General features: G+C 34.9%; 1 long non-coding RNA gene across 1 annotated transcript in view; it reads left to right on the top strand.

The window, feature by feature from the left end:
* The window catches only part of LOC117975788 (uncharacterized), a 243,211-nt gene that overhangs the window by 130,027 nt on the left and 90,076 nt on the right, over nucleotides 1–23,108 (top strand). The window contains exon 5 of the long non-coding RNA XR_008620826.3: nucleotides 8,736–8,845. This is a non-coding gene — a long non-coding RNA (uncharacterized LOC117975788). The remainder of the gene's footprint in view (nucleotides 1–8,735; nucleotides 8,846–23,108) is intronic.

Here is a 23,108-nt window from a genome sequence, read left to right as displayed (position 1 = left end):
AATTATAAAAGATATCTTTTTATTTACAGTAATTCTAACGATGTATTGTGTGATTATAGTCCTTGGATAAGTTAAATGACAGTAACATCATAGTGGATAAAAGCAGGTAATCAATGAAATTGAAAACAGAAAACAATAGAGAAAAATCAATTAAATCCTAAGCTGGTTCGGAATGATAAATAAAATTGATAAACCTATAAGAAGGTTAACTAAGAAGAAATAGAGAATACAGAAATTCACAGCATCAGAAAGGAAAGATGTATTATCTGTACCGGTCCCACAAACATCAAAAGAATAGTAAAGAAATATTAACAACCATAGATCTAGAAAGCTCAGAGAACTCTGAGAAAGATAAATACCAAAACATCTAAGCATATTAAAATCAAACTTCAGTAAACAAAGGCAAAGAGAAAATTTTGAAAGATGTCAGTAGAAGAAAACAAAATAAAACTTACTTTTCAGGAAAAAGGAAAAGAATTATGAAAGACTTTCCTTATGTTTCTTAATTGATACTTTATAAGAAATGAACCAATGTTTTGAAAAATACAAACTGCCGAACTCATACAAGGAAACCACCTTATTTGAATATACCTATGTATATTCAAAAAATTAAATCAATAATTAATAACCTTCCAAAATAGAAAGCACCAGTTAGGTTCACTTTTAGCAAACATTTAATGAAAAAAATACAATAGAAATTGTAGAGAAATAATATTTTTTCATTAAATGTTTGCTAAATGTATCATTTCTCCTCCAAAAGGCAGAAACAGTAGGAATACTTTCTAACTCATTCTATGAGGCTGGTGCTACCCTAATACCAAAACCAGAAAAAGACCCAGTACAAACAAAGAAGACTAGAGCAATATCTCTTATGAACATAGATGCAGAAATTCTTAGGCTAATATCAGCAAATTAAATTCAACACCATTAAGAGAATGAAAACAGCAGTCCAGACCAATATAAAAACATCTGCAAAATACATACCTGGAAAAGACTTGTATCTGAAGTATAGAAATAACTCTTAAAATGTAATCCTTAAAAAATACTAATTTAAAAATAAAAACAGAAATTTCATCAAAGAAAATATACAGATGACAAATAGGTATATAAAAATAATCAACATCATTTATTATTAGAGAATTTCAAATTAGAGCAATGATGAGATATTGCTGCACACCTAGTAGAATGAGTAAAACTAAAACAATACAAAAAGCTCTAACAATAACAAATGGTGGTGAGGATGTGGAGCAGCAGGAACTTTCATTTATTATGTGTGGGAAGGCAAAATGGTACAGCCAATTTTGAAACAGATAGTTTCTTATAATGCTAAACACAGTCTTACCACGTGGTCCAGCAATTGTGCTCCAAGATATTTGCCCAACTCTTTTACAAACTTATGTTCACCCAAAAGCCTACACATGAATGCTTATAAAATCTGTTTTCATTATTACCAGAACCTGGAAACTACTAAGATGTCCTTCAAAAGGTGAATGAATAAACAAACTGTGGTATATTCATACATACAATGGAATATTACTCAGTGATACAAAGAAAAACACTATTAACTCATATGAAGATGAAAATGAATCTTAAATCCCTATTTTAGTGAAAGAAGCCAGTCTGGAAAGCCTACATTCTATAATTCCAATTATATGACATTCTGGAAAAGGCAAATAAACCTACAGACAGTAAAAGGATCAGTGATTGCAAGGAGGAATGGGGAAAAATTGTACAGCTAAAGTACTGGGGATTTACAGTGTAGTGAAACTATTTATTATAATACTGCAATGTTAGATACATATTATACTTTTGTCAAAATCCATATGAAAGTGCAGTACAAAAGTTAAATAATATATTTTTTAAATAAATTTTAAAAATCATTTAGACATTTCAGAGATCTCAGGACGAAATGCAATATATGACAAAAATTTGAACTTATTGCAAATATGTGAAACAACCACACTGAAGGTGTTAGGAGAAAAGGTTTTTACTTAAGAAATTTTGGAAACGAATGGAGTCTGAGAGTAGGCAAAAGAACTATGCATAAGCACTATACACTAGTTAACAAATGTTTTTCCCCATTAGTTAAGAATTCTGATACTGGTATACATTTATGCTGGAGTTAAATAATTACATAAGTGGATAGTGGACTGTGGGATCCACCTTTCATACTGTTGCAATGGGAATTTACAAATAAATGAAGGGAGAAGGCTAGGATCATCAATGTGGTAATGAATTTACATTGGAGACATCAGTATAAGTTTAGCTTAATATAGGTACGGGTGATAATGTTTATAGATATCTGTATATACATGGATTAGAATGCACAGATATATTTCTTTGTTCTGTCAGCTGAGAGTGCCTAAAAAATGACATTTCATTGGACAAGTGTACACTGAGTACCCAGATCTTAATTACTAATACAATTTTCCACTAGAAGGAATCAGAGTTCCATAGATAAATGACTAATTGTAGGTTTGGGGCTGGAAATATGTACGATGCACCTGGATAATCTCATAGCACCAAAAGCATGAAAGGGTTAAACATATACACACATACACACAAACAAACACATACATACATATATAAATACACACTGGTGGGGGTCTGTCAAAGAGACACAGGATCCAATGGAAAGAATTCTCAAAAGGCATGGATAGAACAATGAGCAAAGAAATAAAGTAGCATTGAATTTTAACCAAAATATAAAATAAATATGCATAAATCTTCACTTATTGAATAAGTAAAGAAATGGTGGAACAAAAACAAAACTTCCTTGCAGAAGAATACCAAATAATTTGTGTAGCTGCTTCACTCTCAAGAAGATAGGAGCACAATTCTCTAGTTTTAAAGTGAGGGCTATGCGTAGGGACTGTCAAAAAAATATAGTATAGAAAGGAATAAAAGTAGCTGCCTTATAGTGGAGAAATTTGACAACTACTGCCTCAGTTGATGATCAAGGTAAACATCAACAGTGTTAAATCGTGTTGACAGTATGTGCCATGACATGATGCAATGAAAATGGTATATCTATGGTCTTCCTCCCAAAAAGACATAACCTCAGTGTTTTGAAATGTGAGAAAGACATGAGATTTAGGAGGGGCAAGGAGTAGAATGATATAGTTTGGCTTTGTGTCCTGACCCAGATCTCACAAATTGTGTCTCAACTTGTAATCCCAACATGTCAAGGGAAGGAACTGGTGGGAGGTGATTGAATCATTGGGGTGGTTTCCCCGCATGCTGTTCTTGTGATAGTGAGTGAATTCACATGAGATCCGATGGTTTAAAAGTGTGTGGCTGTTACCCTCTCGCTGTCTCTCCATCCTGCCACCATGTAAGATGTACCTTGTTTTCCTCTTCTGCCATGATTGTGAGTTTCCTGTGGCCTCCCAGTAATGCTTTCTGTTAAGCCTGTGGTAATGTGAGTCATTAAATCTCTTTTCTTCATAAATTACCCAGTCTCAGGTAGTTCTTTATAGCAATGTGAAAATGGACTAATACAGAACATTGGTACCGAGAGAAGTGGGGTATTGCTATAAGGATAATTTAAAATGTGGACGTGATTTTGGAACTGGGTAATGGGCAGAGGCTAGAATAGTTGGGAGAGCTCAGAAGAAGACAAGAACACATGGGAAAGTTTTGAACATCCTAGAGACTTGTTGAATGGTTTTGACCAAAATGCTGATAGTGATATAGACAATGAAGTCCAGGGGCTGAGGTGGTCTCAGATGGAGATGAGGAACTAATTGGGAACTGGAGCAAAGGTCAGTCTTGCTATGTTCTAGCAAAGAGACTGGTAGCATTTTGCCCCTGCCCTAGAGATTTGCAGAAATTTGAACTTGAGAGAGATGATTTAGGGTGTCTGGTTAAAGAAATGTCTAAGCAGCAAAGAGTTCAAGATGTGACATGGCTTTTTCTAAAAATGTACATTCATATGCATTAAGAAAGAGATGAACTGAAATTAGAACTTATGTTTAAGAGTGGAGCAGGGCATAAAAGTTTGGAGAATTTGCAGCCTGACTATGTGGGAGAAAAGAAAAACCATTTTTGGGGGAGAAATTCAAGCTGGTTGCAGAAATTTTCATAAGTAGTGAGGGCCAGATGTTAATAGCCAAGACAATGGGGAAAATGTCTCCAGGGCATTTCAGAAATCTTCATGGCAACCTGTCCCGTCACAAGCCTAGAGGATAAGAGGGAAAAATGCTTTCATGGGCCCCACTACTCTGTGCAGTCTCAGGACATGGTGCCTTGCTTCCCATCCACTGCAGCTCCAGCCATGGCTAAAAGGGGCCAACATACAGCTCAGGCCATTGATTCAGAGGGTGCAAGCCCCAAGCCTTGGCAGCTTCCATGTGGTGTTGGGCCTGCAGGTGTGCAGAAGATAAGAGTTGAGCTTTGGGAGCCTCTGCCAATTTCAGACTATGTATGGAAATGCCTGGATGTCCAGGCAGAAGCCTGCTGCAGGAGTGGAGTCCTCATGGAGAGCCTCTGTTAGTACAATGCAGAGGGAAAATGTGAGGCTGGTGCCCCCACAGACAGTCCCCACTGGGGCACTGCCTAGTGGAGCCATGAGAAGCTGGCCACTGTCCTCAAGGGCCCAGAATGGCAGATCTACTGACAGCTTGCATCACACCCCTGGAGAAGCCACAGGCACTCAATGCCAGTCAGTCAAAGAAGCCAAGGGGTCTGTGCCCTGCAGGGCCACAGGAGCAGAGCTGCCCAAGGCCTTGGAAGCCCACTCCTTGCATTAGTGTGTCCTGGACGTCAGACAGGGAGTCAAAGGATATTTTGGATATTTAAGATTTAATGGCTGCCCTATTGGGTTTTGGACTTGCATTAGACCTGTAACCCTTTTGTTTTGGCCAATTTTCCCATTTGGAATGGGAACACTTACCCAATGCCTGTACCCCCATTGCATCTCAGAAGTAACTAACTTGCTTTTGATTTTACAGGCTTATAGGCAGAGGGACTTCCCTTGTCTCAGATGAGACTTTGGACTTGGACTTTCGGGTTAATGTTAGAATGAGTTAAGATTTTGGGGACTGTTGGAAAGGCATGATTGTGTTTTGAAATGTGAGAAAGACATGAGATTTTGGATGGGCCCCAGACAGAATGATATCGTTTGGCTTTGTCTCCCCACCCAAATCTCATCTTGAATTGTAGTGTCCACCTCCCAAGGGAGAGACCTGGTGGGGAGTGATTGGATCATGGGGGCGGTTTCCTCCCATGCTGTTCTCATGACAGTGAGTGAGGTCTCATGAGATCTGATGGTTTAAAAGTGTGTGGCAGTTCTTCTCATTGTTCTGTCTATATCCTGCCATCATGTAAGATGTGCCTTGTTTCCCCTTTTCCTTCTGCCATTATTGTAATTTTCCTGAGGCCTCCCAGTCATGCTTCCTGTTAAGCCTGCAGAATTTTAGTCAATTAGATCTCTTTTCTTCGTAAATTACCCAGTCTAAGGTAGTTCTTTATAGCAGTGTGAAAATGGACGAATACATTCTGTTTGATAACAAGAGGTATATTAGACAAATCCCAATAGGCATTTTACAAAATACCCAATCCATAGTCCCCAAAACTGTCAACGTCATCAAAACAGGAGAACTCTGATAGCTGTCAAAGTGTAGAGTAGCCTAAGGAGGAATGATAACTAATATAGTGTGATATCTTAGATGGGGTTCTGGAACAGCAATAATGAAAAGATATTTGGTAAAAACTAAGGAAATCTAAATAAAATGTGGACTTTAGTTAAAAATAGTGTATAAATATTAGCTCATCAATTGTAACAATTGTGCTATGCAAATGTAAGATGTTAATAATAGGGGCAACTAGATTAACAGTTTATGGAAAATCTCTGTACTATCCTCATAATTTTCTGCAATTCTGAAAGTGTTCTAACAATAAAATTTTATTAATAAAATATTACTTAATTCATATAGAATAGAAAAAACCTAAGAATTATTACATAAATTAAAAGTATTACATCAAAAACCAAAAAATATATAATAATTAAAATTAACCTGAGAAATAAACAGTTTTAGAAATAGTAATCTGTAGAGAGGTGATAAAAATCTTCCCCATTTGTGTTCCATGTATCAAGGTAAATGAAATAATACATTATTCTACATAATATTTCTATCTTTAATTTTACTGTGTGATTTATATTTTTGCCATTAGAAGTCTAAAATATTTTCTGTTGCAAATAACATTTCCCCTTATTATAAAATTAATATATATTCATTGTAGAACATTTAGAAAGTACAAAAAAATTATAAAGAAGAAAATAATAATTCACATTTGTAGCCATCAGAGATAACAAGTTTTTAAGGTTTTAGTACTTTGTTTTCTAGCCATAACATTTTATTTTACTAAAATATTTAAAATGTTATATAGAATAAGCATTTCTATATTAATATGATAGTATTTAAAAGATTACTAAACCTCCTTTAGTGAGTTCTGTCCATTTTTGTGTGTGTGCCCTAGAGACTGAGTATACTGTACCATTGGGCATGTATTTTTGAGAAATGCAAATAACTTTACATATAATTATGTTAGTGAGAAGCTATCATATAAATTATACCTACATAATGACATTTTGACTGCACGCATTTGCTAGTCAAATAGAATAAGTCAGCAGCTGAGTCTTAAAACTATCCAAACTTACTGACATCCTAGACATAGAGTCACTTTGTTTGAAAATCTTTTTCACTTGTGAGGGAATCATCCATTCGAGAAATATTTGCAAACCTATTTTATACAGGCACTATTCTAGGCCCTGTATACAACAGCTAACCAAAGAGACACAGTTCCTGACTTCACAGAACCTTCTAGTGAAGTTGAGGGGAGGTAAACTACATTTGTTTGTGAGTAATATATAGTAATAATTGCTACTGAGAAAAATAAAGAGAGAAGTAGCATAGGGAATGAGCATGCATGGTCAAAGCAGGAGGATTGCTCTCTAATCATAGGATTTTGGGGGTTATATTTTCAGAATGCAGGGTAGTCCAGGGCATCTTATAATTACAGAGGAAACAGCAAAATGATCAGCACCAAGTCAGGTTGTAATTTTTGCAGGGTGATAGTATGGAGACCTTTCCATGAATACCATAAATTCAGGAGCTTCTTTTAACTTCTGTCATGGTGACCTGAAGGAGGGGAAAAGAATCCATTTTGAAATATGCCAGAACATTCTGTTTTTCTTAACAAGGAATGCCCTCAGGAGGATTTTTTTTTTAACAGAGCCTTACCTGCTGGGGTTATGTCAGGACCTAATTGATCTTGGGGAAGGGAGATATCCAGTGTCATCACCCTCTAGCCATTCTCTTCCACCTAAGTAAGGGGAGGGTAAATTAAAAAGCATTTGGGAAGTTTATAGCCCAGAGGTACAGGCTTATTAAGAAATTAAAACTTAATTATAAAACTATAGGGTCTTATGATTTTCACTACATTACGAAATGCATATTTACCATGATTTCTTTTCTTTTCTTTTCTTTCTTTCTTTCTTTCTTTCTTTCTTTCTTTCTTTCTTTCCTTTTTTTTTGTGAGACAGAGCCTTGCTCTGTCGCCAGGTTGGAGTGCAATAGCGTGATCTTGGCTCACTGCAGTCTTCACCTCCCAGGTTCAAGCAATTCCCTGCCTCACCCTCTCAAGTAGGTGGGACTAGAGGTGCACGCTGCCACACCCAGCTAATTTTTTTGTATTTTTAGTAGTGATGGGGTTTCACCATGTTGGCCAGGATGGTCTTGATCCCCTGGCTTCATAATCTGTCCTCCTCAGCCTCCCAAAGTGCTGGGATTACAGGTGTGAGCCACCGCACCCAGCCAACAATGATTTCTTTTACTCAGTACATCATGCCAAGCTTTCGAAAAAATTACAAGGCATACTAACAGGCAAAACAACACATTTTATCACAACTGAATAGAGTATCATAACCAGAATCAGATGTGATGGGAATGTGTTAGAATTATCAGACCAAAAATTTTAAAAGAAAAAAACTATGATAAATATGCTAGAGGGTTAAATGGAAAAGTGGACAACGTGAAAGAAGATATGAATGATATAAGCATAGAGATAGAAATTCTAAGAAAAAATAAAAATGCTAGAGATAAGAAATGTTACAACAGAAATGAAAAATGCCTTTGAATGGAAACATGTCTTTGATGGGCAAAAAATCTCTGAGTTTTAGGCGATGACAATAAAAACCCTCAATTCTAAAAAACAAAGAAAAACAGACTGGAAAAAATAATACCCAAGAACAGAATGTCCAAGAGCTTTGGGACAACTACTACAGATGTAACATATGTTTAATGCTAATACCATAAGGAAAAGAAAGAAAAAAAGGAGCAGAAGCAATCTTTGAAGCAATAATGATTGAGAATCTTTCCAAATTAATGTCAAACACCAAACCACAGATCCAGAAAGCGAAGAGAACAGTAAGCTGAACAAATGACAAAAAAACTACACCAGATAAATCATATTTAAACTTCAGGACATAAAAGATACAGAAAAAAACTCAGAAAAGAAAAAAAAATCTTACCTATGGAGGAGTGAAGATAAGAATTGCATCCAAACTCTCCTCAGAACCACTGCAAGCAATATGAGAGTAGAGTGACATGTTAAAAAAATATATAAACCAACCTAGAATTCTGACCTTGTGAAATTATTCTTTGAAAATGAAGGAGAAATAAAGACTTAACTCAAACAAAAATACATTGAGGGATTTTTTTTTTGGCTAATAGATTTGCCATACAAGAAAAATTAAAAGAAGTTCGTCAGAGAGAGGGAGTATGATATACGTCAGAAACTTCGGACTACATAAAGAAAGAGCATTAGAAAAAAATAAGTAAAGGTAAAATTTTTATTAATTTGTTTTTAAAGTTCTTAATTTAACAAATAGCAGTTTGCTCAAAATAATAATAGCAGTAATGTATTGTATTGTATATGCTTATGTATATTATATATATGCTTACAGATAAGGGAAATAAATGATAACAATAGAAAGAACTGGAGAAAGGAATTAGAATTGTTATCATATGCTACTTGTCTTACGAGTATTTTATAGTGCTATTTGAAAGTAGACTTAGATTAGTTATACATATCTATGGTAAACTTGAGGACAAACACAAAACAAGTAAAAAAAGAATTATATGTTAAGGATGGAGATAAAATAAAATCAAATAAAATGCTCAATTAACCCTACAAAGGACAGAAAAAGTGTAAAGACAAAAATAGGAACAAAGGCAATAAACACAGAAAACAGTAACAAATACAGTTAAGTATTAATCAAACTATACGAATAGTTACTTTATTTTTTTTATTTTATTATTATTATACTTTGAGTTTTAGGGTACATGTGCACATTGTGCAGGTTAGTGACATATGTATACATGTGCCATGCTGGTGTGCTGCACCCATTAACTCGTCATTTAGCATTAGATATATCTCCTAAAGCTATCCCTCCCCTCTCCCCCACCCCACAACAGTCCCCAGAGTGTGATGTTCCCCTTCCTGTGTCCATGTGTTCTCATTGTTCAATTCCTACCTATGAGTGAGAACATGCGGTGTTTGGTTTTTTGTTCTTGTGATAGTTTACTGAGAATGATGATTTCCAATTTCATCCATGTCCCTAGAAAGGACATGAACTCATCATTTTTTATGGCTGCATAGTATTCCACAGTGTATATGTGCCACATTTTCTTAATCCAGTCTGTCACTGTTGGACATTTGGGTTGGTTCCAAGTCTTTGCTATTGTGAATAATGCTGCAATAAACATACGTGTGCATGTGTCTTTATAGCAGCATGATTTATAGTCCTTTGGGTATATACCCAGTAATGGGATAGCTGCGTCAAATGGTATTTCTAGTTCTAGATCCCTGAGGAATCGCCACACTGACTTCCACAATGGTTGAACTAGTTTACAGTCCCACCAACAGTGTAAAAGTGTTCCTATTTCTCCACATCCTCTCCAGCACCTGTTGTTTCCTGACTTTTTAATGATTGCCATTCTAACTGGTGTGAGATGGTATCTCATTGTGGTTTTGATTTGCATTTCTCTGATGGCCAGTGATGGTGAGCATTTTTTCATGTGTTTTTTGGCTGCATAAATGTCTTCTTTTGAGAAGTGTCTGTTCATGTCCTTCACCCACTTTTTGATGGGGTTGTTTGTTTTTTACTTGTAAATTTGCTTGAGTTCATTGTAGATTCTGGATATTAGCCCTTTGTCAGATGAGTAGGTTGCAAAAATCTTCTCCCATTTTGTAGGCTGCCTGTTCACTCTGATGGTAGTTTCTTTTGCTGTGTAGAAGTTCTTTAGTTTAATTAGATCCCATTTGTCAATTTTGGCTTTTGTTGCCATTGTTTTTGGTGTTTTAGACATGAAGTCCTTGCAGGTGCCTATGTCCTGAATGGTAATGCCTAGGTTTTCTTCTAGGGTTTTTATGGTTTTAGGTCTAACGCTTAAGTCTTTAATCCATCTTGAATTAATTTTTGTATAAGGTGTAAGGAAGGGGTCCAGTTTCTGCTTTCTACATATGGCTAGCCAGTTTTCCCAGCACCATTTATTAATAGGGAATCCTTTCCCCATTGCTTGTTTTTGTCAGGTTTGTCAAAGATCAGATAGTTGTAGATATGTGGTTTTATTTCTGAGGGCTCTGTTCTGTTCCATTGATCTATATCTCTGTTTTGGTACCAGTCCCATGCTGTTTTGGTTACTGTAGCCTTGTAGTATACTTTGAAGTCAGGTAGCATGATGCCTCCAGCTTTGTTCTTTTGGCTTAGGATTGACTTGGTGATGTGGGCTCTTTTTTGGTTCCATATGAACTTTAAAGTAGTTTTTTCTAATTCTGTGAAGAAAGTCACTGGTAGCTTGATGGGGATGGCATTGAATCTATAAATTCCCTTGGGCAGTATGGCCATTTTCACGATATTGATTATTCCTATCCCTGAGCATGGAATGTTCTTCCATTTGTTTGTATCCTCTTTTATTTCATTGAGCAGTGGTTTGTAGTTCTCCTTGAAGAGGTCCTTCACGTCCCTTGTAAGTTGGATTCCTAGGTATTTTATTCACTTTGAAGCAATTGTGAATGGGAGTTCACTCATTATTTGGCTCTCTGTTTGTCTGTTATTGGTGTATAAGAATGCTTGTGATTTTTGAACACTGATTTTGTATCCTGAGACTTTGCTGAAGTTGCTTATCAGCTTAAGGAGATTTTGGGCTGAGACAATGGGGTTTTCTAGATATACAATCATGTCATCTGCAATAGTTACTTTAAAAATCAGGAGTCTAAATACATCAATTAAAAGACTAAGATAGTAAAAGTGGATCAAAAATCAAGACCTAATATATGACGCCTAAAAAAATTCATTGTAAATATAAAGATGCATATCTATTAAAAGTAAATGGAAGGAGAAGGATATACCATGCTAACACTACTCAAAAGAAAGTGAGAATAGCTATATTAATTTTAGACAAAGCAGACGTTAGAGCAAGGAAAGGTATCAGGCATATAGAGGGGCATTAAATAATGATAAAGGGGAAAATACTACAAGAAAACCTAACAGTCCTTGGTGTGTATGTGCCTAGCAACAACGTGTCAAAACACATGAAGAAAGAATAGATAAAACAGCAAGGAGAAATAGTTGAATACACTATTACAGTTGGAGATTTTAACACATATCTATTATAAATCTATCAATCGACCAATCAGTTGAGCAGAAAATCAGTAAAGATATAGTTGAATTTAACAGCATCATTAATCAACTGGACACAAATAACATCTATAGACTATTTCATTGAACAACAACAGAGTACATATTCTTCTCAAGAATACATTAAACAATCAAGATAGACCACATTCTGAGCCATAAAACATATATTAACAAAGTTTGAAGAACAGGAATTATGCAATATCTGCTCTAATACCACAGTGGAACTAAACTAAAAATAAACTACAGAAATAAAGCTGGAAAATCCCAAAATATTTGAATATTAAATAAGGCATTTCTAAATAACAGTTGCTTCCAAGAAAAAAATCTCAAAATAAAAAACATATAAAGCAAATTAAAATGAAAATACAACTCATCAAAATGTGTAGGATGTAGCAAAAGCAGCATAGAGGAAAGTTTATAGCATAGAATGTACATAACAGAAAAGAAGAAAGATTTAATATTAATTGTCTAAGCTTCCACCTTAAAATATTAGGGAAAAAAGAGTAAATTAAATCCAAATAAGCGGGAGAAAGGAAATAAAAACCAGAGCAGTAATCAACAAAATTGCAAACAGGAAATAGAAGAAAATCAGTGACACCAAAAGCTGATTCTTTGACAAGATCAATAATATTGATAAGCCTCTAGCCAGGTTACCTAAGAAAAAAAGAGAAAAGACACAAAACGCTACTATCAGAAATGAAAGAGGAGACATCACCTTAGATATGATTGATACTAAAATGATAATCAAGTCATATTATGGAAAATTCTTTCCCCACAGATTTGGTAACTTATATAAAATGAACAAATTTCTTAAAAGATATACCTGCCAAAGTCCACACAGTGGAAATTAGACAACATAAATTGTCTTATATCTATTAAAGAAGTGGAATCCATAATTAGTATTCCTACAAAACAGAAAACACCAATCACAGTTGGTTTACTGTTGAATTCTACCAAACATTTGGAAAAAAATTAAACAAATTATCCACAATTTCTTCCAGAGGGTGTAAGCAAAGGGAATACTTACAAACTAATTCCATAAGGCCAGCATTGCCTGAATACCAAAAGCAGACAAATACATTACAAGTAAAGAAAACTTTAGATAAATATCTCTCATGAACATAGATGTAAAAATGTTCAAAATATATAAGCAAATCCAATGCAATATATTTAAGAAGAATTGCACACCATGACCACTTGGGGCTTATCCAAGCATGCAAAGCTCATTCAACATTTGAAAGTCAGTTAATGAAATCAATTACACCAACAAGTTAAAGAATAAAAATCACATGATCATATTAATAAATTCAAAAATATCATCTGACAAAATCCAACTTCCATTCATGATGAGAACTCTTGGGAAGCTAGGAATACAGGGAACTTCCTCACTTGATTAAAAAAAAAATAGAAAAATCTATAGCTAACGTAATACTTAGGCTTTCCCACTTAGATAAGGAACAAAATAAGACATTCCTTATCACCACTGCTTTTCAACATTATATTGGAAGTCCTAATTAATGCAATAAGACAAAAAGAAAAGAAAGGAAAAGAAAAAGTATACAGATATAGAAAGAAAAAATAAAACTCTCTTTGTTTGCAAATGACATGATTACCTATGTAGAAAATTTTTAAAAATTGACAAAAAATCTCTTGGAACTAACAAACAATTTTAGCAAGGGTGCACAATATAAGTTTAGTACATAAAAGTCAATCACTTTCATATACCAGCAATAAAAAGTGAAATTTATAATTAAAAACACATTACCATTTAGTTACCACTAAAAAATGAAATAAGTATAAACCTAACAAAACATGTACAAAATCTCTATGGAAAAAACTACAAAACTCTGATGAACAATACAACAAAAATCTAAATAAAATTTGGAGAGACAGTCCATGTCCATGGACAGGAATACTCCATATAGTCATGATGTCACTTCATCCAAACCTGAACTATAGATGCAATACAATCCCAGTAAAATCTCAGCAAGTTTTATTTTTATTTTTATTTTTTTGATATTGACAAACTGTTCTTAAAGTTTATATGGAATGGCAAAAGACCCAGAATAACCAACTCAATATTGACGGGGAAGAACAAAGTCAGAGAACTAACACACTCCGATGACATAATACTTGTTATTAAGCTACATTAATCAAGACAGTGTGGCATTGGTGAAAGAATATACAAATAGATCAATGTAACAGAATAGAGCTCAGAAATAGACCCATATTAATATAGTCAACTAATATTTAACAGAGGATCAAAGGAAATGCAAGAAGGCAAAGATGGTCATTTCAACAAATAGGGGTGGAACAACTAAACATGCACATGCAAAAAAAAAAAAAAAAAAAACTATGTATAGACCTTAAATCCTTTGCAAAAATTAACTCAGAATGCATCATAGACCCAAATGTAAAATGCAAAACTACCAAACTAAAATTCAAAACTTCTGCTCTGTGAACTCCAATGTGAAGAGAATAAGTCAAACTAAAGACTTGGAGAAAAATTTTTGCAAAAGACGCATCTGATAAACATCTGTTATCCAAAATATACTGAGAACACTTAAAACTCAACAATAAGAAAATAAACAACCTGAATAAAAATGGACAAAAGACTTGAACAGACTCTCACCAAAGAAGATATGCAGATGGCAAGTAACCACATGAAAAGATGTTAGACATCATATTTCACTGGGAACTGCAAATTTAAACAATAATGAGATACCACTACACACTTATTAGAATGACCAAAATCTAAAGCACTGACAATACCAAAGGTTAGTGAGGATATGGAGCAACAAAATTCTCATTTATTGCTGATGAGAATTCAAGGTAACTTTCAAAGACAGTTTGGCAGTTTTCTACAAAACAAATCACACTCTTACTGTACAATCCAGCAACGGTGCTCCTTGATATTTACGTAATGAATATAACTTTATTTTCACACAAAAACCTGCAAATGCATGTTTTTTGCAGCTTTACTCATAATTGTCAAAACTTGGAAGCAACCAAGATGTCCTTTACTAGGTGAATGGATAAATAAACTGTGGTAGATTCAGACAATGGAATATTACTCAGTGCTTAAAAAACTAAACTATCATGGCATGAAAAGACATGGAGGAAATTTAAATACATATTACTAAGTGAAAGAAGCCAGTCTTAAAAGACTAACACACTATGTAATTCAAATTATATGCCATTCTAGAAAAGGAAAAACTATGGAAACAGTAAACATATAAGCGGTTGCCAGGGTTTAGGGGAGAGGTAGAGATAAATAGGCGAAGCATGGAAGATTTTTAGAGCAGTGAAACTATTCTCTACTACAATGGTAGACACATGTCATTATAAATTGTCAAAACTGTAGAATGTACAGCACCAAGAGTAAACCCTTATATAGACTATGAACTTTGAATGATAATAATGTGTCAGTGTAGGTTAGGTTCATTGATTATAACAAATGTACTACTGTGGTGTGGGATGTTGATAGTGCGTGAAAACTCTTTGTACTTTGTTCTCAATTTTTCTCTAACCTAAAACTTCTCTAAAACATAGTTTATTCGTTGAAAAATTACATGCCATGGCTGAGTTTTCTTAATAATATGCTGGTGAGAGAAAAAAGGGTCAATGAAATAATTTAATTTTTCAGACTTTTAAAACATACATTGCCATAAAACATAAAACTTGTAGGTACTGAAACATAATTTATTTATATATGGATTTACAATTGAATTTCCAATTTATATAATAAAAAACAATAGGCAATTGTCAGTTATTTAAAAAATGAATTTTCTACACCATTAACCAAGTATTTCAGATCATATTAGCAATTGAGATAAAATTGAAACACATGATGAGGTTTGTAAATGTTGGTAACAAATTGAGCAGAGTTTAAAAGAGATTTAAGTTGCCATTTGAGATAAGGTTTGTGACTTATAGTTTAGGTTGGAAATGGTTGGTTATTTTTATTCTGTAGTTTGAACTCAGTGAAATGAAGCAGCATATGATGAATTGCTTTTAATGTAGTTTTCAAGTTTCTAGCCTTTCTAACCTGAGTAGCAGTATATGAAACCAGAAGCCATCCTGAAAGCCATGAAGAAGTTTCTTCCATTCAAAGGAAAATGTTGTTCCCAGTAAACAATTATCGACAATTGGGACTACTGGGAGCTTTAAGCAATTTATTTTTCTTTACCTGTTTTCTCATTTTTTTCTTCCTATACCGTCATTCACATGATTGCAGCTCTGTTATTTTCTTCTAGGATCGTGCTGGTTGACCAATGACATTCAAGTGCAAAGTGCTGAGGTGATGGAATCAGAGCAGATGCCATCCTTAGCTATATGTACTCTTATTGATAGGGCAATGCACAAACCATTTGCTCTTCTTTCTTTACATATCACAGTCTGGAAGAACACAGAAAATACTTAAGTTTGTTCATTTATTCATTCATTCAACGATTATTTATTGAGCACCTATTATGTGCCTGATCCTCTTCTGGAATAGAATATTAAGCAAAAGTGGAATCACTTTGCCCTTATGGAGGTTGTTATTGGTTGGAAGAGATGGACATTAATCAAAGAATCACATACTACAATAAGGGCTAGGAAGAGACAGTGTGTAAGTGTGCATAATAAGAATTTGGCTCAGGGGAGTCAAAGAAATACTGTCCCTAAGGAACTGAAAGTTAAGCTGGAGTCAAAGATTAAGTAGAAGTTAACTGTTGGAAGAAAGAAGAAAAGAGGATTCCAGGCAGAAAATATTTAATTAAATATGTTGTCATATGTAGGGCTTAATATGATGAGTTTACTGCTGACATATAACAGTACATAATAGAATAATTACTCATACAAATGCTACAGCAGTGCATTAAAATGTATTTAAAACTCCAGATTTAAATTGACTCCTTTTTTTTTTTTTTTTTTTTTTTGAGACGGAATCTCGCTCTGTCGCCCAGGCTGGAGTGCAGTGGCACAATCTCGGCTCACTGCAAGCTCCGCCTCCCAGGTTCACACCATTCTCCTGCCTCAGCCTCCCGAGTAGCTGGGACTACATGCACCCACCACCACGCCCGGCTGATTTTTTGTATTTTTAGTAGAGACGGGGTTTCACCGTGTTAGCCAGGATGGTCTCGGCCTCCTGACTTCGTGATCCGCCCGCCTCGGCCTCCCAAAGTGCTGGGATTACAGGCGTGAGCCACCACACCCGGCCTCTATTTTTTTTTTTAGATGGAGTTTCGTTCTGTTGCCCAGGCTGGAGTGCAGAAGTGTGGTCTCAGCTCACTGCAACCTCCGCCTCTGGGTTCAAGCCAATTATCCTGCCTCAGCCTCCTGAGTAGCTAGGATTACAGGGGTGTGCCACCATTCCTGGCTGATTTTTGTAGTTTTAGTAGATACGGGTTTTCAACATGTTGGCTAGCTGGTCTTCAACTCCTGACCTCAGGTGATCCACCCACCTCAGAGATGGGATCATAAGTGGGTCTTTATTCTTTTCCAGTTTTCTAGATATAGTTGAGATACTTTCATAGAATAGAAATATTTTACAAAAAAACAAAGTAGCTGAATTACCTCCATTTTGTTTCACTACATAGCTGTATGGAACAAGGATTTCATTATTAAAAATAAGTTTAGAATTCAACACCTTATTTTTAATCAGTGTAAACTTGTTTTTCTCAAAAATATGACATTCTTTTAAAAGTCCCATTTATAACATACCATTCTTGGCACAGAGGACAGCCTTATAAGGGCAGGGGGTGCTCTACCCTCGGAGGAACCTCTCAACCAGTCAGAATGCTCATTATCAGTCTAATTATCCCCTGATAATTGGCCTGCCTGTAAGAATAATAGTCTGGGATGACTTAACTCAGTGCTGACATATTCACAGCATCCTACACGCTGCATTCTAAACTTCTTAACTTTTCCTTAAATATGGGCAGAATCTGATTTTAGCTGTCAGCATACTTTATTTGCTCAACATTTAACTTCCTGTGAACACTGAGGAACCACTCTGCTGAGACCAGAGAGTACTCCTTGTTTGTACTAAACTTTGTAGTGTCGGCGATAAATCTTACATAACGTCCAGCTTTCTTATTTTGTCTGTATACAACATTGTCCAAAAAGACAAGCCTCCCTTCTTGGACTCTGTGAAATTTACTCATAGGATAATGCCGTTAGAATGGAGTCACTTGGCTTGTTAATGCTTACCAGCATTTCAACACTTCTAGATGGCTGGCTGATGTCCAAATGAGACTAGGGAATGGCCAAGGAAAGAAATAGTGATGGAATGTTTCAGTGGATAGCGTATTTGCTTTTGTGTGTTTCTTGAAATAATTAGGTTGAATTAGATTAATGCTCATGGTATAGTGCTTCAAAGTTTCCAATTTGAGATTAAAATGTCCTCATTTTTATGTCTAGTGTTCTTGAAAACTTGTTAGCAGGATGAGGATGTTTGTATTCCTTAGGTCTCTTTTTTTTAGTTGCATAAATTCATCTGTTTAATAAATAGTTCACACACTGGCCAGAAACCAAGTGGACAAACTGTATTCACTAACCCTTTAATACTTGGCTCCTTTGTGTAATGACCCAGCCCATTATTAGATAATGAAAGAGTGTATGAGAAAGTGGAAGATTATTTATGATGGAAACAAAATGAAACTAATGGGACAAGATTTGAAAGCTGTGATGCATGAAAGGTGCTATGCAGGCAGCTCTGGCACCATGACAAACAGAGATAAAGGCTCAGTGGGAAGCAACAGTGTGAACATGACTATGAAGAAGAAAGAATGGATTTCCTGAATGAATCCTTGCCATCTGGTGTTTGTTTAATACACAATGAAGGTCAAATGGCTACTGATCCTCTTTTCTATAGTCCAGTGACTACAAGAATGAGAGGAATCAATGAGTTTATCGATATGTCTGGAAATGACTCACCATATGATCTGATTGAGTCAATAAAACTCAAGTAACTTGTCATTACTCTTTCAAATGTGGTTTGGATATGGGACTAAAATTCTGTATTTCTTTTTAAAAGCCAGTTTGCTGAATCAAATGTGGCAGGTACTTTTTTTCTAGATTAATGTCATGAAGCATTTGATTTTATATGTATGCATGTATCATAGGAAACGTCAGGAGGAAAATTTCTCATAAAGCTAAATGTTTCTCCAATCTTCAAATAGATCTGTTCATCACTTGTTTCTGTTGAATGGTGGTGGATCAAATAAATCTTTTTTCTTCCACTGTGCCTTTTCTCTGTATGAGATTGATTACAAACCTATTTTATATAATCATTCCTAGGGGACCTATTAACTTTTGGCAAAATATGTTAATTTAATCATTATATGTAAACAGCATAAGTTTTGGGTATGTCATATGTAAGTGGAACATATTATTTTATATTATGTTCCCTTTCCCACAGGTTGTTTCAATAATGTACTTCCACAGTGTGATCTTGGAACTCTTATCCTCTACTGCTGAAGTTGCAGGGTTTTCTGTTGAGTTCTTTTCTAAAGACTAAAATAAAAGATACTTTTCTCACATTAATATTTCTCAGCTGCCATGAAAACAGGGATAGGAGAAGCCAAAAATAGAGGAGCCAGCTGTGGGAGGCTGCTTTTTTTTTTCAGGACAACTCAGAAAAGTCTTTCAAATTCATTTCATAAAGAGTGTGTTAATGCAAATACTGTTTTACGTGCCTGCATGCTATAGTTTAGAAGCCGACATATACTCAGCTGTCTCACGGTGCATGTTATCTAACTGTTGTAGAGGTAGTAGAATTATTAAGTTTGTCTCTGTGGTAGATCCATTTAGGATTCTTTACCCTTTCTCTTGAAAGTACTCTCTTTTCTAATGCTAGCTAATTAAAGTAGGAAAGGGGTGATTATGAAAAAAATCATCTTCTTCCTCAAGTAGACCCAATGTGTTTTATTCTAGTTCCCACAAATTTTGTTGTTGTTTTGACTTTTTTCACCTGAATATCAAATATTACATGATCCCCTAACTATGCAAAACAAAACAAAACAAAAACCATCATTCAAGCCTGCAAAGGCACCATGTTTAATACATTGGCCTCCTTCATTTTGTTATTCATTTTTTTCTTTATGTAACTTAGGTAATAATGCAAATAAAATTTTATTCCATACTATTTTTTGCATAACATTTTTTCCATAAAACATTATGTCCATGAAGCCTTATCTGATCTACTCTTTTACCCAGGTAGAATGGCTATTCCTTCCTTTGTGCAACCACTGTGCTGTGAAGCTATATTCCAACCTTTACAATAGTGTTTCTAACTCAATTAAAAACTCTAGAGGTTTTTAACCTCTAGCACCTTTAGCATAGTGTTTTAAATTTTTATTCATCAGATTTTTAAATATTTAGAAAGTCTTATATGTGTTTAGCAACATAAAAAATAGGCATCTAAGATTAAACCTATAGACAACATAGATATTCTCCTGACACTTAGAATTGCCCATCTACTGAAGATGTTAAGACAGTCAGTTGATAAGACAGAAATGTTGTAAAACTGTTTCCTGTTTCCTGGCTGGAATTTAAATTATACAATGTACAAGTGCCCATAAAACTTCAAGATACTAATATTCTGTTGGGTTGACAGATTAACTGCTTAGTGGCTGGGCATACCTAGCCTTGACATATAATGTCAGTGAAGTTGTATGATTCATTACTGGATATGAAATGACATTAGCTTTTTTGACCTACTGGCCATTATTTAAAGGTCCATATACATTCACCTGGCCTCAGAAGTCTGTTAGCAGCAAGTGCTATTCATGTAGGTTGACAGGCCAACAGGGCAGTGGATGCTCTGCTTACACTTCGAGGTAACTTAGAAGATAACTGGATTTAGTTGGGGCTTGAAAATTCTGAGTAGAGAAATGACTTTCAGATTAATTGCCTTAGATTTTATCAAGGTGAAAGGTGCAATAGAAATGTCAAAATGTGATTACTGTTATTATATTTTCTGTTATCAACAAATAGCTTTACTTCTTATGACTCATTTATTCAAAAGTTGGCATAAAACTAAGAAGCAGTTCTATATTCAAACTTCGAATAAAGAAAAAGTAAATTGGGGATTTATTCAGCATAAATAGACTTTATCATATATAATTTTTGTCAGATCCATGAATTTTCACTCTATGGCTATTTTGCCTGCTGTTCTTTTTTGAAACAAAAAATATGTGGGTACATTTAGTTTTAACAGACAAATGTTGGGATTATGCAAATAACTAGTAATTTTAACTTTAGGAAATCTATTATGTCTCTACTATACTTGCTGGTCATTTTTTAGGATATGATTCATTAGATTAAAATGTGTTTCTTCATCCATTTTTCATGACTCTTTTCCTTTGGTTAGTAAAGGCTGACATTAAAAAATATTACGCCTGAAAGAAATAACCTTATATCAAACCATCTTAGCAAAAACAATTGCCTGAATCACTGGATTCTGGCAATTCACTGTGACCAACAAAAGTCATAATCCCTTAGTCATATTTACTAAAGATATCCGCTTCTCAGAGTTAGCTTCCTATGTTCTTCCACCGCTTTTGATAACTAGTATAAACTAAGAAGAACACTTCCTGGTTTTAAGTACACTTATGAGTTCATAGTTTTCCATAACAACAAATTATAAGAGAAAGATAGTTGATTTGTAGTCATGAGATTAAATTGTATTAAATCTGAGAGCCTATTTCCTTAAGCACACTCTGAAGGCGTTTATGTCTGGAGCTTACAGGTTTTTAGTATTTAACATTGGCAAGTCACAGAAGTTATAAATTCCATTTTAGAATACCATTGATTTGTGTTATCTGAACCCTATGCCTCCCTCCCTGTGGACATATTTTATTTAAGGTTACATTTTCTCAAAAGGGTCCTATGCAAGATACATCAGAAATAGAGTCTTTAGATTGTTATATTATTATTATTATTATTTATGATTTTCCTCTGGGCTGGTCTTGAAAGCTTGAAATTCCATAGTTTTGCTTCCTTGAAAAAATTATCTGTGCAATATCACTTTTTTTTAGATGGAGTTTCACTCTTGTTGCCCAGGCTGCAATGCAACGGTGCAATCTCGGCTCACTGCAACCTCAGCCTCCAGGGCTCTAGTGATTCTCCTGCCTCAGCCTCCCGAGTAGCTGAGATTACAGGCATGTGCCACCATGCCTGGCCAATTTTGTTGTATTTTTAGTAGAAATGGGGTTTCACCATGTTGGGCAGGCTGGTCTCGAACTCCTGACCTCGGGTGATCTGCCCATCTCGGCCTCCCAAAGTTCTGGGATTACAGGTGTGAGCCACTGTGCCCAGCCGCAATATGACTTTTAAAGTGACTAATGATTAGAACAAGTGTGGTGAACACTAGACCTGTATGTATGGATAAAGCTAAATATCAACTCAGGATTTTGCATTGAGTAAATATATATTTTCTGCTTCACTTGAAAATTGTAAGGCTAACTTACTCTAGCAGCCATAAAGTCTTAAACCATTTCTTTTACATATCTTAGGTATCAAAAATGGGTAAGAAATGCAGTGGTGATAAGGAGTATTTGAACATCTTGGGCCTTTAAGAAAATCCAAATGAAATTGACACAAATAAGGCAAAATCAAATTTTTCTTATAAATATATGCCTTTTAAAAAATATATAACATTTCATACATTTAAAATAATAATGAACTTTAAAATTTGCATAAAAACACCATTTCAAAATAAACTACACATAGCTTAAATGTTGTGTCTGTGTGTGCAGGTATTATTGCATTTTATAATATTCTCCTAGGTGGTAAATTGAGAACTTAGTGTGTAATGTATCTCTCCTGAAAATTATTTGGTTCAGCTTTTGGACAAACTCTCCTGAAGGCTTTGTTAAAAGAGATGGTAAATCTTGTTTTAGATTGAGATTGAAACAAAGATTGTATTTCTTTTAAAATAGACAAACATACATAATATTTCCTATTTTATACATATTTCATATCAGTATCTAAAAGATTGTGTCCTTTGTTAGCCTGACTTTGCCCTGCTAGGGTCCAACAAATGGGCAAGCAACGAAACAATTGGATGGAAATTCTAACAGCACAAAGGATTTGAGTAGGAAGATGACCAGAGAAGATCAGATAATTAACCCCAAGAAGTTGGGTTCAGTGCCTTTATTGGGGGATTACAGAGGTAAAATAAGGTCATTTCTCTTGTATAGAGGAAGACAGAGGGGTCAAGAACTGAGAAACATGGACAGGGAAAAGAGGAAGAAAGGGCATGGTGCTACTCTTCATTTCCTGCTATGTGACAAAGGTCAGAATGATGGCACTTTCTGAACTTTGAAGAGGTGATCTTCCTTTATTGAGATTAAGTTGCCAAAGTCGCATTCACTGAACTTCCTAAAAGTAGCAATGAACATTTCAGAATGAACTT

Source organism: Pan paniscus, chromosome 15 (assembly GCF_029289425.2).
Source record: "Pan paniscus chromosome 15, NHGRI_mPanPan1-v2.0_pri, whole genome shotgun sequence".
NCBI classification, from domain to species: domain Eukaryota; kingdom Metazoa; phylum Chordata; class Mammalia; order Primates; family Hominidae; genus Pan; species Pan paniscus.
This window is presented reverse-complemented; position numbering and strand designations above follow the sequence as displayed.